The following is a 14385-nucleotide window of genomic DNA, read 5'->3' on the forward strand; positions in this document are numbered from 1 at the left end:
TTGAAAATTAATTTGTCATAAATGTGAGGAATTATTTCTGAATGCTCAATTCTATTTCATTGATCTCTACATTTATTCTATCCTAATGCCACACTGTCTTGATTACTGTAGTTTTGTAGAATGTTTTGAAATCAAGAAGTGTGCTTTAACTTTGTTCTTCTTTTTCGCAATTGTGTTGATGATTCTCTTGAAATTTTACACAAATTTTAGTATTAGCTTGTCAATTTTTGCAAAGAAGCCAAGTGGAATTTTAATAGGGATCACACTGAATCTGTAGTTTAATTCAGAAGTACTTCCATCTTAACAATATTAAGTCTTCTAAACAGAACATGAGATGTCTTTTTATTAATGCTTATTTAGGCATTTAACTTCTTTTCACAATGTTTTGTAATTTTTTTTAAGACTAGTCTAGTCCAGTAGTGAGAAGGGGAAAGAATAGACTAGGGAGTTTACAAGATCTGTCAAGTTTTGTAATTTTTAGAGTATAAGTTTTGAGAATAAGTTTAGAGTAAGTTTTGTACTTCTTTTGTTAAACTTATTTCTAAGTGTTTTATTCCTTTTTATGCTTTTGTAAGTGGAATTACAGGGGCCAGGCACGGTGGCTCACGCCTGTAACCCCAGCACTTTGGGAGGCTGAGGCAGGTGTATCACTTGAGGCCAGGAGTTTGAGACCAGCCTGGCCAATATGGTGAAACCCTATCTCTACTAAAAATACAAAAATTAGCTGGATGTGGTGACGCATTCCTGAGTCCCAGCTACTAGGGAGGTCGAGGCTTGAGAATTACCGGAACCTGGGAGGCGGGGGTTGCAGTGAGCCAAGATCACGCCACTGCACTCCAGAGAGAGAGACTCTGTCTCAAAGAAATAAGTAAATAAATAAACAAATAAATGGAACTACAATACAGTAAATGTCAGGATCTTGAGCAAATAACTCTGTTTCCTTAAGCCACAGTTTCCTTACCTATTTTTGAAAAGTGGTTGTGGGCCCCAGATAGGACTGGATTGAACTCTGAGTGCTTTTCAAGCTTCTTCTAAGACCCTGTTTTATGATTCCGTTTAAGTCACTTTTTTTCTCCAGGAAGGTACTATTTTATATGCTCCATTCAATGTAACTGAAAAAATACAAGGTAGATAAAAAACACTTTTTGTTCTTATTTTGGGATGATGGGAAGGGGTGCTAAGGAATCTGTCTAACAAAGACAAGGATTAGGAAATGACAGACTCCTGGAATTGAAAGTGTCCTTCAGGCCATTCATTCCGGCCTAAGGTCCAATGTGGAAATTGCCCTTGGTATCGCTGACTGATGATCCAGCTCCTTCCTGCTTGAACATTTTCTATAGCAAGGAGTTCACTGGCTCACACAACAGTCGATTCCAGTTTAGGGAAGCTTTAATCATTAGCAAATTGTTGCTTATATTAAAGCTGAAATCTGCCTCCTTGTAACTTCCACCCTTCTGCCTGTTGGAACCATACAGAATAAATCTCATCCATTTTACACACCCAAGTCCTTCGGATATTTGAAGAATGTCATCTTGTCCCCAACGCAAATTATCTTATCCACGCTATGTTTCCCAGGTTTCTTCAACAACTTTCATAGGACGTGATTTCCAAACCTTTTGCCATCCCAGGCTCCAATATTTGGCACTTGTTTTGTCAATTTCTTCTTTAAAAATAGTAGTCAGACTGAGTGCAGTGGCTCATACCTATAATCCCAGCATTTTTGGAAGCCAAGGTGGGAGGATTTCTTGAGCCCAGGAATTCTGGCCTGAACAACATGGCGAGACTCTGTCTCTACAAAAAATTAAAAAATTAGCTGGGTGTGGTGGTGTGTGCCTGTAGTCTCAGCTACTTGGGAGGCTGAAGTGGGAGGATCACTTCAGATCACTTCAGCCTGGGAGTTTGAGGCCGCAGTGAGCCGTGATCACACCACTGTGACAGAGCGAGACCCTGTTTCCAAAAAAAAACTTTTTAAAGTAGTGGTCAGGGCTGGGCACAGTGGTTCACACCTGTAATTCCAGTACTTTGGGAGGCTGAGGCAGAAGGATCACTTGACCCCAGGAGTTCAAGACCAGCCTGGACAACATAGTGAGATCCCATCTCTAAAATTAAAAAAAATATATAGTGGCCAGAACTGAGCATCATACTATCTATTAATGGTTCTTAAGCTTTTTTTTTTTTTTTTTTGAGGAGGTGGGGGTCAAACACACCTTTGGGAGTCAGGTGAAAACTATGTACCCTTCCTATAAAAGAATATAGACACAAAATTCTTTATTTGCTGAGGCATGGTGTTAATATTAATCAACAAACCAACCAAGGCTGTGTCTCGGAAAATTTAGTTGGTGTTTCTTTTAGTGTTTACTGAGTCATTACGATGTTGAATATTACAGATCAAGGGCAAAATTTGGCATGTGCCTCCCTCTGTACAGCTGTGCTCTTGATATCTTCCAGCTCACATTTCTCCATCGTGCCCATGAAAATTTCCTAATAGACTTCGTAATAAGCCTTAATAAAAATAAAAGGACACCATGTCTTATAGCATTTCCTTGATTCAGCACGTTAGTGTTCTTATCAGAAAAGGAAATGGGCATTATAACAAGGAGTTAGTTTTAGAGTTGATGCCATATTTATCATTTTATGCAACAGTCGTGCTTCTGAGATTTGTGCAAATAATATATTAGTAATAACCAACATATATAGAACTTACTAATAGGCGCTGTTCTAAAGGATTTGCACCCACTTGCTAATTTAATCTGACAACTGATGCAGCGGGTGCTACTATTATCCACGTTTTATAGATGAGGGAAAAGGCAGAGGGAGATTTAGGAGCTCGGACAAGTTAAGTAGCTACTAAGTGACAGAGCCAGGGTTTGAACCCAGGGTTTGTCTGGAGAATTCATGTGCAAATACAGCCTGGTAATTTTAACATCTCAGACTTAGAGGAACACTGAACTTTTAATAATTATCTGCAAATTTGGTTTCCTCCCTCAGGATGTCTATCTTGGTTCCACGCTGTTTACCTGTCAAAGAGAATGAATAGAGCATCCTTAGCGCTTGCTATTTGCCCAGAAAAATATGTTTTCAGGTAGGCAAGTTTCTTTCTAACCAGTAAATATGAGAGGGGGAAAATCCTAAGATTCACTAAGATTCAGTGTCTTGGGTTTAGATGGAGGTTATATTTGGACATACAATTACCTGCTAGTAAAGTTAGTCACTGTGTAGGTGACTCTACGGCTGAACTCATCCCCTTTCTGTGTCTCAGTTTCCCCATATATTTTATTCCAGTTTGCACCCTTCCTCAAAGGGACTGTGGGAGAAAGAGGATAAGTGTATGAGTTTGAGAAAAAGATAGTAGAAAAATACAAGGTGCCATTAGAAGTTATCTGTCCTCAACAATAAGCCATACAGACCAATAAACAGGCCAGGCATGGTGTCATGCACCTGTAGTCCTAGCTACTGGGGAGGCTGAGGTGGGAGGATCATTTGAGCCCAGGAGTTAAAGGCTGCAGTGAGCCGAGATCATGCCACTGCACTCCAGCCTGGGTGACAGGGTGAGACCCTGCCCGCCCCTGCCAAAAAGAAAAGAAAAGAAAAGAAAAGAAAAAAATTGTAAAAGACCAATAAACACCGTTTTGGAATTAAAACTACTGTAAAATAACGAACTTGAGTGGGCCATTGCATCACCTTTTAAAAATACAGACATGCAAGCCCAGCTAGAAAACGAATCCTAAATTTAACATGAGGATTAGGCCTGCCGTCCTCATTTAAATTAAGAGTCACATAAATTGCCGGCTATAACTTCAGGGACTATTGTTAATGAGGGATTTTAACTGTGAAGTGGACTGTTGTCAGGATCAGGAAGCAGGTCAGACTTTATTTGACACAACATTGCGTGTCCCTTGTGCCTCTATTTTTACCTAAAAAAATATAAAAACTGACTGGGAAGGCCCTTTAAAACCCCAGTTAATATCATATAAATACTAAAAGCTTATAGTGTGTTAGAAGCTGACAAGCTATCATAATATCTAAATGGATCTGTTGACCTTTAAAATGGAGCTTGGCTCTCATGTCCATTTGTCACAATTTCCTACTTATTTCCTTCCCCACCTTTTCCCCATTGTCAACTCTTGTTATTCTCAGTGGTCATGGAAAAAAAAAATTACTTTCAGGGCCTTAATGTGATCAAAAACAACACAGACTGGCAGGTCATCCCTCCTCCTTACTGGACTATTTCTAACTGGGCTCATTACAGAGCCTCTAAACAGTGAGAGTGAAAAGCCTCGAACACAAAGCTCGTTAAGGAATTCATCTTGGTCTTCCCCTCACTCCTCACCACAATGCTCTAGTGATTATATTCAGTCCAATTATGTATGTTCTACATGTAATTAAAATGTACAAGATGATCAGATTGCATAAGCTTTGAAATGGTCTTCTTATAAAACAGAGTATCATTAATATTAGAGTGAGGAGAGAAACCGAATTTTGCAAAGAAGGAATGAATGTGAGATTGAGCTAGAGGAGATTGGATGAATGGGTTAGTCAAGCTGGGATGGAGAAGTAATGAATACGAAGCTCTATATCTTATATTTAGTATTTAAATAATAATAGTAATAATTTTTAAAAACCTTTCTTTCTTCTTCTTTTGTTTTGAGACAGAGTCTAGCTCTGTTGCCCAGGCTGGACCACAGTAGCACAATCTCTACTCACTGCTACCTCTGCCTCCCGGGTTCAGGGTTCAAGCGACTCTCCTCCCTCCGTTACTGAGTAACTGACTACAGGCGCGCGCAACCACATCGGCTGATTTTTGTATTTTCAATAGAGAAGTGGTGTCACCGTGTTGGCCAGGCTGGTCTCGAATTCCTGGCCTCAAATGATCCACCCACCTCAGCCTCCCAGAGTTCTGGGATTACAGGCATGAGCCACCACACCTGGCCATAATTTTAAAAAACTTTTCTTAAAGGAGGTCTGTTGCTGTGCCAGGGGAAACTCCTGTGTCCTCAGGAGGTCTGAGGACAGGGGAAGGAGGTCTCTGTGATAGAGGATCAGTTCATATTTCTGCGCTATCTCCATCCATACTGCATATAACTTCCACTTACCCACCTGGGGATAAAGACAGATCTTCAAAATGCAACACATTTGTAAGAGTGAAATATTAGTAACAACTTAAAAGTCCCCAAGTGGGGTAGTGTTTAAGTAAGTTTTGAGGCTGGGCACAGTGGCTCATGCCTATAATCCCAACACTTTGGGAGGCCAAGGCAGGAGGGTCACTTGAGTCCAGGAGTTCAAGACCAGCCTGGGCAATATGTGAGACCCTGTCTCTAAGGAAAAAAAAAAAAAAATTAGTCAGGTGTGCTGGTGCATGCCTATAGTCCCAGCTACTCGGGAGGCTAAGGTGGGAGGACCCCATGAGCCTGGGAGGTCAAGGCTGCAGTGAACCATGATTGCACCACTGCACTCCAGCCTGGGTGATAGAGCGAGACTCTGTCTCAGAAAAAAATAAAATATGTTTTGGTTCAGCCATATGATGGAAGACAATGCTACAACTTAAAATATTATAATTAAAAACTTAGCGAAATGAAAGTATATTGTTAGATAAAAATTATAAGACAATAATATACAGCAAAAAAAGAAGAAACATATACCCATACATAAAAGCATAGAAAAATATTGCAAAGAAATATATTAAATGTTAATGAGGTTATCTCTCTGTGGTAGAAAAATATTGCAAAGAAATATATTAAATGTTAATGAGGTTATCTCTCTGTGGTAGGAATTATGAGTAGCTTTTCCTTTTTTTGGCTTCTTTTTTTTTTTTTTTTTTTTTTTTCTTGAGATGGAGTCTCACTCTGTGGCCAGGCTGGAGTGCAGTGGCACGATCTTGGCTCACGGCAACCTCCACCTCCCAGGTTCAATTGATTCTCCTGCCTCAGCCTCCTGAGTAGCTAGGACTACAGGCACGTGCCACCACACCCGGCTAATTTTTGCATTTTTAGTAGAGATGGGGTTTCACCATGTTGGCCAGGATGGTCTCAATCTCTTGACCTCGTGATCTGCCCACCTCTGCCTCCCAAAGTGCTGGGATTACAGGTGTCAACCACTGCGCCCCTCCTTATTCTTATTTTTAAGTTTTCTAAAAAGGACATGTATTACTGCTGGAATGAAAAAGTAATGAAAGTTACTTTTTAAAAGAGTACAATAAATAAAAAGTGAAACATCATGATTTTCTGGCCTTTGAAGAGATAATGTAATTTTTAAATGTGTGTCTTTGGCCAGACATGGTGGCTCACACCTGTAATCCCAGCACTTTGGGAGGCCGAGGCGGGTGGATCACCTGAAGTCAGGAGTTCGAGCCGAACCTGACCAACATGGAGAAACCTCGTCTCTACTAAAAATACAAAAATTAGCCAGGTGTGGTGGCACATGCCTGTAATCCCAGCTACTCGGGAGTCTGAGGCAGGAGAATCGATTGAACCCGGGAAGCGGAGGTTGTGGTGAGCCGAGATCAGGCCATTGCACTCCAGCCTGGGCAACAAGAGCGAAACTCCATCTCAATAAAAATAAATAAAAGTATATCTTTTACTGTTATGATGAATACATTTCATTAAAAAACCTAGTTTGTTCTGTGTGTGTGTGTGTGTGTGTAAGTGTGCATGAATGTGTGTGAGGGTGGGCTTGGATACACAAAATTAAATTTTATTTTTTGAGACGGAGTCTCGCTCTGTCACCAGGCTGGAGTGCAGTGGCTCGATCTTGGCTCACCGCAAGCTCTGCCTCCCGGGTTCACACCATTCTCCTGCCTCAGCCTCCCGAGTAGCTGGGACTACAGGCACCCACCACCACGCCCAGCTAATTTTTGGTATTTTTTTAAGTGGAGACAGGGTTTCACCGTGTTAGCCAGGATGGTCTCGATCTCCTGACCTCGTGATCTGCCCACCTCGGCCTCCCAAAGTGCTGGGATTACAGGCGTGAGCCACCGCGCCCGGCTGCACAAAATTAAATATTTTAAGTCAATCACGTAGTTAATGAACATCTGCTGTGCCCAAGGCCTTCTTAGAGAGGACACAAGTAAGTGTGAGGCATAGACCTTATTCTCAGCCAGCTTACATCTGATTGTGGAAATATGTAGGAATGTCAACAGTGATCCTCCCGGTTAGCTGACAAGTTTTTCAACAAGCTGCTACACAGATTTTCATTCATGTAACTCGATGATAGAAGATGCTTCTTGAGAGGATCTGTGCGCTTGAAAACCTCTTAGGAAATCTATTTTGGAATGTCATCTATCTTTAGGGGGTGGCCATGTATCACAGGTGTCTACAGAGGTAACACTCTTTTTTCCATTTCAAAAACTGAATCAGAATAGATGTGGCAATAAGAGCTAAGTCTTTACGGGGCTTCACATTGCTCTTCCAGCTGGTGTTCCGCCCTCGAGGCGTCCTTCTAATGACTACCTGTGGGCAAAGACAGCCCGACAGACTTTATTTTTCTAATCAAGACCTAGCCCTGGTGTCCTGATTCTTTTTGGAAGCCAATCCACACTCCAACCTGTCTTGGCTTGTTATAGGCAGAGACAAGTGATAAGATCCCCCAGTCCTATCCTGTCATAAGGTAATACCTCCGTCAAAGCTCCGTGGTGAGAGCTGTAGAGATGCATAGATAGAGAGCTGAAATCAGCCTGGCAGCTGACAGGGTCTAATTTGAGAAGCTACTCCCTACCTGTACTAAGCTATGAGGCCACACTACCTTGTTTTTCTCTAGGAACCCCCACATTCATATCTAGTTTCCTTGTACACATGCATATCCATAGCCTGGCCCCTTTATCATCATGACTATAATTATTGCTTAGCACCCTTATTGAAGAGTGAGAATTGCATAGCCTACAAGATGTGAAATTCAACATGCTTCTTCTCCAGTGGGAACCTCATCTAGATACGCATGCAAAAGACATTTCAAAGTATCTTAGGAAGGGCGGGGAAGGGAAAACACAGGAGGGTGAAATAAATAATCATTTCAGGATTTTCCAAGTAAGAAACTTCACAGGAAGTGGGTTCCAAAGGGAGTAGGTTGAGGTAACTTGCCACTCTGAAATAGAATGCCAACTTATTAATTCAGTTCAACGAAGGGCTCAGCTCTGGGAAGGTCAGCTTGCTAAGATCTCATTCACTACGGACTTCAGTGGCCCAGGTTCCTTTTCTCCATCTTCTTCCCCTATTGTTTCCTGGTATAATTTCATGAGCTTTGTGATTATTATTATTATTTTTTAGAAGGAGTCTTGCTCTGTCGCCCAGACTGGAGTGCAGTGTCGTAATCTCGGCTCACTGCAAACTCCGCCTCCTGGGTTCAAGCACTTCTCCCGCCTCAGCCTCCCAAGTAGCTAGGATTACAGGTGCATGCCACCACGCCCAGCAAATTTTTGTATTTTTAGTAGAGACATGGTTTTGCCATGTTGGCCAGGCTGGTCTCGAACTCCTGAGCTCAGGTGGTTCACTCACCTTGGCCTCCCAAAGTGCTGGGATTACAGGTGTGAGCCACTGCACCTGGCCGAGACTACTATTTAAAGAGTATTATTACTGTCTTAAGTGAATGTATACTTCTATCTACTGAGAAGTATTACCCGCTATAGAGTTTGGCACTCTTTTCCTAATTCCCAGCTATTCTAAGGGAGTCAATTTACCATATCTTCAATTGGTCCAAACAGAGGCAGACGTTGGAAGATGATAATATTATTGCTGTTGTTGAATTTGCTAAATACTCTTTTTGGTTACAGAATTAACCTGACTGTAGAGGTTAATTAAGCAAAGTATGTTCAGTAAAATTATCTTAAGATTCAGAAAATTGGCTGGGCACGGTGGCTAATGCCTGTAATCCCAGCACTTTGGAAGGCCGAGGTGGGCAGATCACCTGAGGTCGGGAGTTTGAGACCAGACTGGCCAGCATGGTGAAACCCCGTTTCTACTAAAAATACAAAAATCAGCCAGGCGTGGTGGCAGGTGCCTGTAATCCCAGCTACTCGGGAAGCTGAGGCAGGAGAATTGCTTGAACCTGGCTGGCGGAGGTTGCAGTGAGCTGAGATTGCGCCATTGCACTCTAGGCTGGGCGACAGGGCAAGACTCTGTCTCAAAAAAAAAAACAGATTCAAAAAATTATCACTGAATGTCAAATTATGAATATATAAGTAGCATGCAGAATGTGCCTTGATCGTAAATAACTAAATAATGTAAGCAAACTCTTGGAGATCATAAGGAGTTGGGAAGCTTGTCCTTCTATTTACTGGTAAGGAGGTACTCAGATGAACATTATGTTCAGAATCTTTTCAATATCTGTCTTGATAGCTATCCCTATCCCTCCCAACCATCGAAATGGATGAAAATGACCATTGCTTAAAGGTTTTTCAAACTGAATTAGTAATATCATTTTTTCATTTTTACCATAGAGTGTATGTAGACTTTTCAGGTAGGTTTCATATCTCTTGGGTATTGAGACAAATAGTTTGTAAGCAGAATAGGATGCTTTATAGAGTATTCAATAATTCAATATTATGTTTCAATAATTTTAGCACAACTAAATATCATTTAAAAAATCTGATTTCTTGAAGAATAACTTATATACAATAAAAAATTGCCCATTTAAAGTATAGTCAGGGCCAGGTGCGGTGGCTCACACCTGTAATCCCAGCACTTTGGGAGACCAAGTTGGGATAATCATTAACATAGCAAGATCCCCGTCTCTACGAAAAAAAAAAAAAATTAGCTTGGCATGGTGGTGTGCATCTGTAGTCCCAGCTACTCAGGAGGCTGAGGCCTGAGGATCCCTTGAGCCCAGGAATTTGAGGCTGTGATGAGCTATGATTGCACCACAGCACTCTAGCCTGGGCAACAGAGCAAGACCCTGTCTTTAAAAAAAAAAAGTATAATCACCCACTTAATGAGTTTTGAATGAATACAGTCATGTAACCATCACCAAAATTAAGACAGAAAACATTCTCATGACTCAAAAAGTTCTCTGCGCTCCTCTGCAGTTCATTTCCTCCCCCTCTAACCCCAGAACTGATCATTCTGCCACCAGTTTTGGGTTTTCTACATGGCCACGTAAATGAAATCAGTAGACTTCTGTGTCTGGCTTCTTTCATTTAGCATCATGCTTTTGAGAGTTATCCATATGATTGTACATACCACTTTGTTTATTTTTATTGCTGAGTAGCATTCCATCATAAGGGCACAACACAATTTACTTGCCTGTTCACCAGTTGATAGATATTCGGTTTGTTTCTAGTTTTTGGCTATCATGAGTAAAATTGTTATGAAATTTTCCATGCAAGTCTTTGTGTGGACATATGTTTCCATTTCTCTTGGGTTAAATATCTGGCAGTGGAATTGCTAGATCATGTGGTAAGTATATGTTCAACTTTAATTATTAGAGAGTCAAGCTATTTCCCAAACTGGCTGAACCACTGTACTCCCGGTAGCAACGTATGAGAAACTAGTTGCTCTACATCCTCACCAACCATTTTTAATTTTAGTCATTTTCATGGGTATGTGGTGATATTTCATGGTAATTTTAATTTTCACTTCCTTAATGACTAATGATGTACATCTTTTCATGTGCCTATTTATCCTTTCATTTATATTGTTTGGTGAAGTATCTGTTCAAATCTTTTGCACACATTTTTACTGTACTATTATCTTAAGGTTGAATTGTAAGAGTTTCCTATATATTCTGTTTACAAATATTTTTTCAGATATTTGTTTTGCAATATTGACTCCCAGTCTGTGGCCCTTTCATTTTTGTAATATCATCTTTAAAGAACAAACATTTCTGGCTGGGCACGGTGGTTCACACCTGTAATCCCAGCACTTCGGGAGGCTGAGGCAGGAAGATTCCTTGAGCCCAGGAGTTTGAGACCAGCCTAGGTAACACAGGAAGACCTTGTCTCTACTCTATAAAAAACAAACCAAACAAAAAAGAACACGAGCTTCCAATTTTGATGAAGTCCAGTTTAACAATTTTTTCTTTTATGGTTTGTGCTTTTTGTGTCCTAAAAAGTCTTTTATTTTTATTTTCTGTAGAGACAGGGTTTTACTATTTTGCCCAAGCTGGTCTTGAACTCCCGGTCTCAAGTAATCTTCCTAGCCTCCTAAAGTGTTGGGATCACAGATGTGAGCCGCTGCAGCCAGACCTAAAAATTCTTTGCTTAGGCCAGGTGTGGTGGCTCACACCTGTAATCCCAACACTTTGGGAGGCGGAGGTGGGCAGATCACGAGGTCAAGAGATCAAGACCATCCTGGCCAACAGGGTGAAACCCTGTCTCTACTAAAAATACAAAAATTAGCTGGGCGTGGTGGCACGCACCTGTAGGCCCAGCTACTTGGGAGGCTGAGGCAGGAGAATCACTTGAACCTGGGACATGGAGGTTGCAGTGAGCCAAGATTGTGCCACTGCACTCCAGCCTGGTGACAGAGCAAGACTCCGTCTCAAAAAAAAAGAAAAAAAAATTCTTTGCTTAACCCAGAGTCACAAAGATTTTCACCTGTTTTCTTCTAGAAGTGTTATAGTTTTAACCCTTATTTAGAATTGAAATGTCTTCTTGAGGAATTGACCTCTTCGTAATTATGAGAGATCCCTTTCTATCCCTGTTAATAGTCCTTGTTTTGTATTAATATAGCCACTCTTGTTTTATTTTGATTGGTGTTTTCTTGGTATATATTTTTTCATCCTTTTAATCTGCGTCATAATCTTTAAAGTTTTTTTCCATAGGCAGCATGTAGTATGGTGTTGTTTTTTATCCAATCTCTTAATGTCTTCCTTTGAATTGGAGAGTTTAAAAGAGTTTAAACCATATAATTTTAACATAATTGTCAGTGTGGTTGAACTAAAATCCTCTTGTTGGTCTGTTTTCTAGTCATTTCATTCGCTCTCTTTTTGTTCTTTTTCTGCCTTCTTCTGAATTATTTAAGTATTTTTTGTTGTTGTTTTTTGAGACAGAGTCTCGCTCTGTCGCCCCGGCTGGAATGCAGTGGCGCAATCTCCGCTCATTGCAAGCTCCGCCTCCCGGCCCGGGTTCAAGCCATTCTCCTGCCTCAGCCTCCCGAGTAGCTGGGACTACAGGCGCCCACCACTACGCCCAGCTAATTTTTTTGTATTTTTAGTAGAGACGGGGTTTCACCATGTTCGGCAGGATGGTCTCAAACTCCTGACCTTGTGATCCACCCACCTTGGCCTCCCAAAGTGCTGGGATTACAGGCATGAGCCACCACGCCTGGCCCCTTATTTAAGCATTTTTTAATGGTTCAATTTTACCCCTACTACTGGTTTATTACCTATACCTCTGTATTTGATAATTTTAGTGATTGCTTCAGTCTTTCCAATATGTAACTTGAAATTATTATAGTTTACCTTCAAATAATATTATGCCATTTCATATATAGTATAAGACCCTAATAACATTATTCTTCCATTTCCTCCTCCTGTCCCTTATGCTATAACCATTATACATTTACTTCTATATATATATATATTTTAAATTTTATTTACTTAAAAAATTTTTTTGTTTTTTAGAGACAGGGTCTCACTATGTTGCCCAGGCTGGTCTTAAACTCCTGGCATCAAGTGATGCTCACACCTCGGCCTCCCAAAGTGTTAGGATTACAGGCGTGAGCCTCCATGTCCCGCTTACTTCTTCATATATTATAATGCATATTATACCTTGTTATTACGTTTGCTTGAAACCATCATTTACCTTTTAACATGACTAATAAAGTGCCTTTTATGTTTTCTTTTATTTATTTTCTTTTTTATTTTCTGGCCTTTTATATTTTCCAACATATTTTTTTTCTGGTATTTTCATTCCTTGTTTAAATCCTAATTTACTACTCCTTTTACTAATATATTAATACTTTCCTTTAAAAAAATTATTGCAACGCAGGTCTGCTTGCAATGAATTCTCTCACCAAAAATATATATCTAGGTTGGATGAGGAGTAGTGGTGAAACAGTCCAACAGGTGTATTTTGTAAAAGCTTCCTGGGTGATTCTGATAAATCTTTTCCTGTGAGAGCATGTTAAAGCCTGGGACATTTTAAAATATTTTCCCCTATGTTCTTTCCAGATAATGTGAAAAACTTATACTTGGTAATGTCTTATGGTGACATACTATGCAGCTATTAAAGAACGATGTTTCCAGAGAGTATGTAATACACTGGAAAAGCTTACGACATAATTATAAAATTTTTATCTGTCTGGAAAGAAATACGCCTACATATTAAAGGTTGCTATCTATGGCTGGGTAGATTTTCTGGTAATTTTCACTTTCTTCCATACTTTATTCTGTAACGTTCAAATTATCTGCAATGAGTGACAATGTGTTAAGCAATTCACAAAATAAAGAGATGAGTATTCAGCTGGGCACCGTGGCTCACGGCTGGCCAACATGGTGAAACCCCACCACTACTAAAAAGAAAAATAAGCCGGGCATGGTGGCGTGTGCCTGGAGTCCCAGCTTCTTGGGAGGCTGAGGCAGGAGAATCACTTGAACCCGGGAGGCAGAGGTTGCAGTGAGCCAAGATTGCACCACTGCACTCCAGCCTGGGCGACAGAGTGAGACTCCGTCTCAAAAAAGAAACAACAAAAAAGATCTGAGTATTCCCCAGAAGTAATCCTCCTTTTCATTTTGGTGTGTACTACCTAGACTTTTTCTGCATGCCTTTAAATACACACAGAAACAGAATTTTTAAAAAAAATACAAGATGTGATATAGTGCATATTATTCTGAAACTTGAGCCTTTCACTTAATAGTTATGGCACCACATACATATTTCCCTCCTTTTTTCCTACTGTTGCATGGTGTACCCCAAACTGGAAATACCATAGTTTAGCTATTTTCTTATTGATGAACATGCAGATCATTTGGATTTTTTGTTACAAATAAAGCCATAGTGAAAGGTTTTATGTTTTGTTTTTGTTTTTTAGAGACAGGGTCTTGCTCTGTCACTCAGATTGGAGTGCAGTGGCGTGATCATAGCTCACTGCAGCCTCGACCACCTGGGCTCAAGTAATCCTCCCACCTCAACCTCCCAAGTAGCTAGGACTACAAGCACACACCACTGCACCTGGCTATAGTGAATATTCTTATAGATATTTCTTTTCTTTTTTTTTTTTTTTGAGATGGAGTCTTGCACTGTTGCCTGGGCTGGAGTGTAGTGGCACGATCTCGGCTCATTGCAACCTCCGCCTCCTGGTTCACGTGATCCTCCTGCCTTAGCCTCCCGAGTAGCTGAGGTTACAGGCACACACCACCACACCCGGCTAATTTTTTGTATTTTTAGTAGAGACGGGGGTTTCACCATGTTGGCCAGACTGGTCTCGAACTCCTGACCTTGTGATCCACCCGCCTCGG

This window comes from Pan paniscus, chromosome 10, assembly GCF_029289425.2.
Source record: "Pan paniscus chromosome 10, NHGRI_mPanPan1-v2.0_pri, whole genome shotgun sequence".
In the NCBI taxonomy this organism is placed as follows: Eukaryota; Metazoa; Chordata; class Mammalia; order Primates; family Hominidae; genus Pan; species Pan paniscus.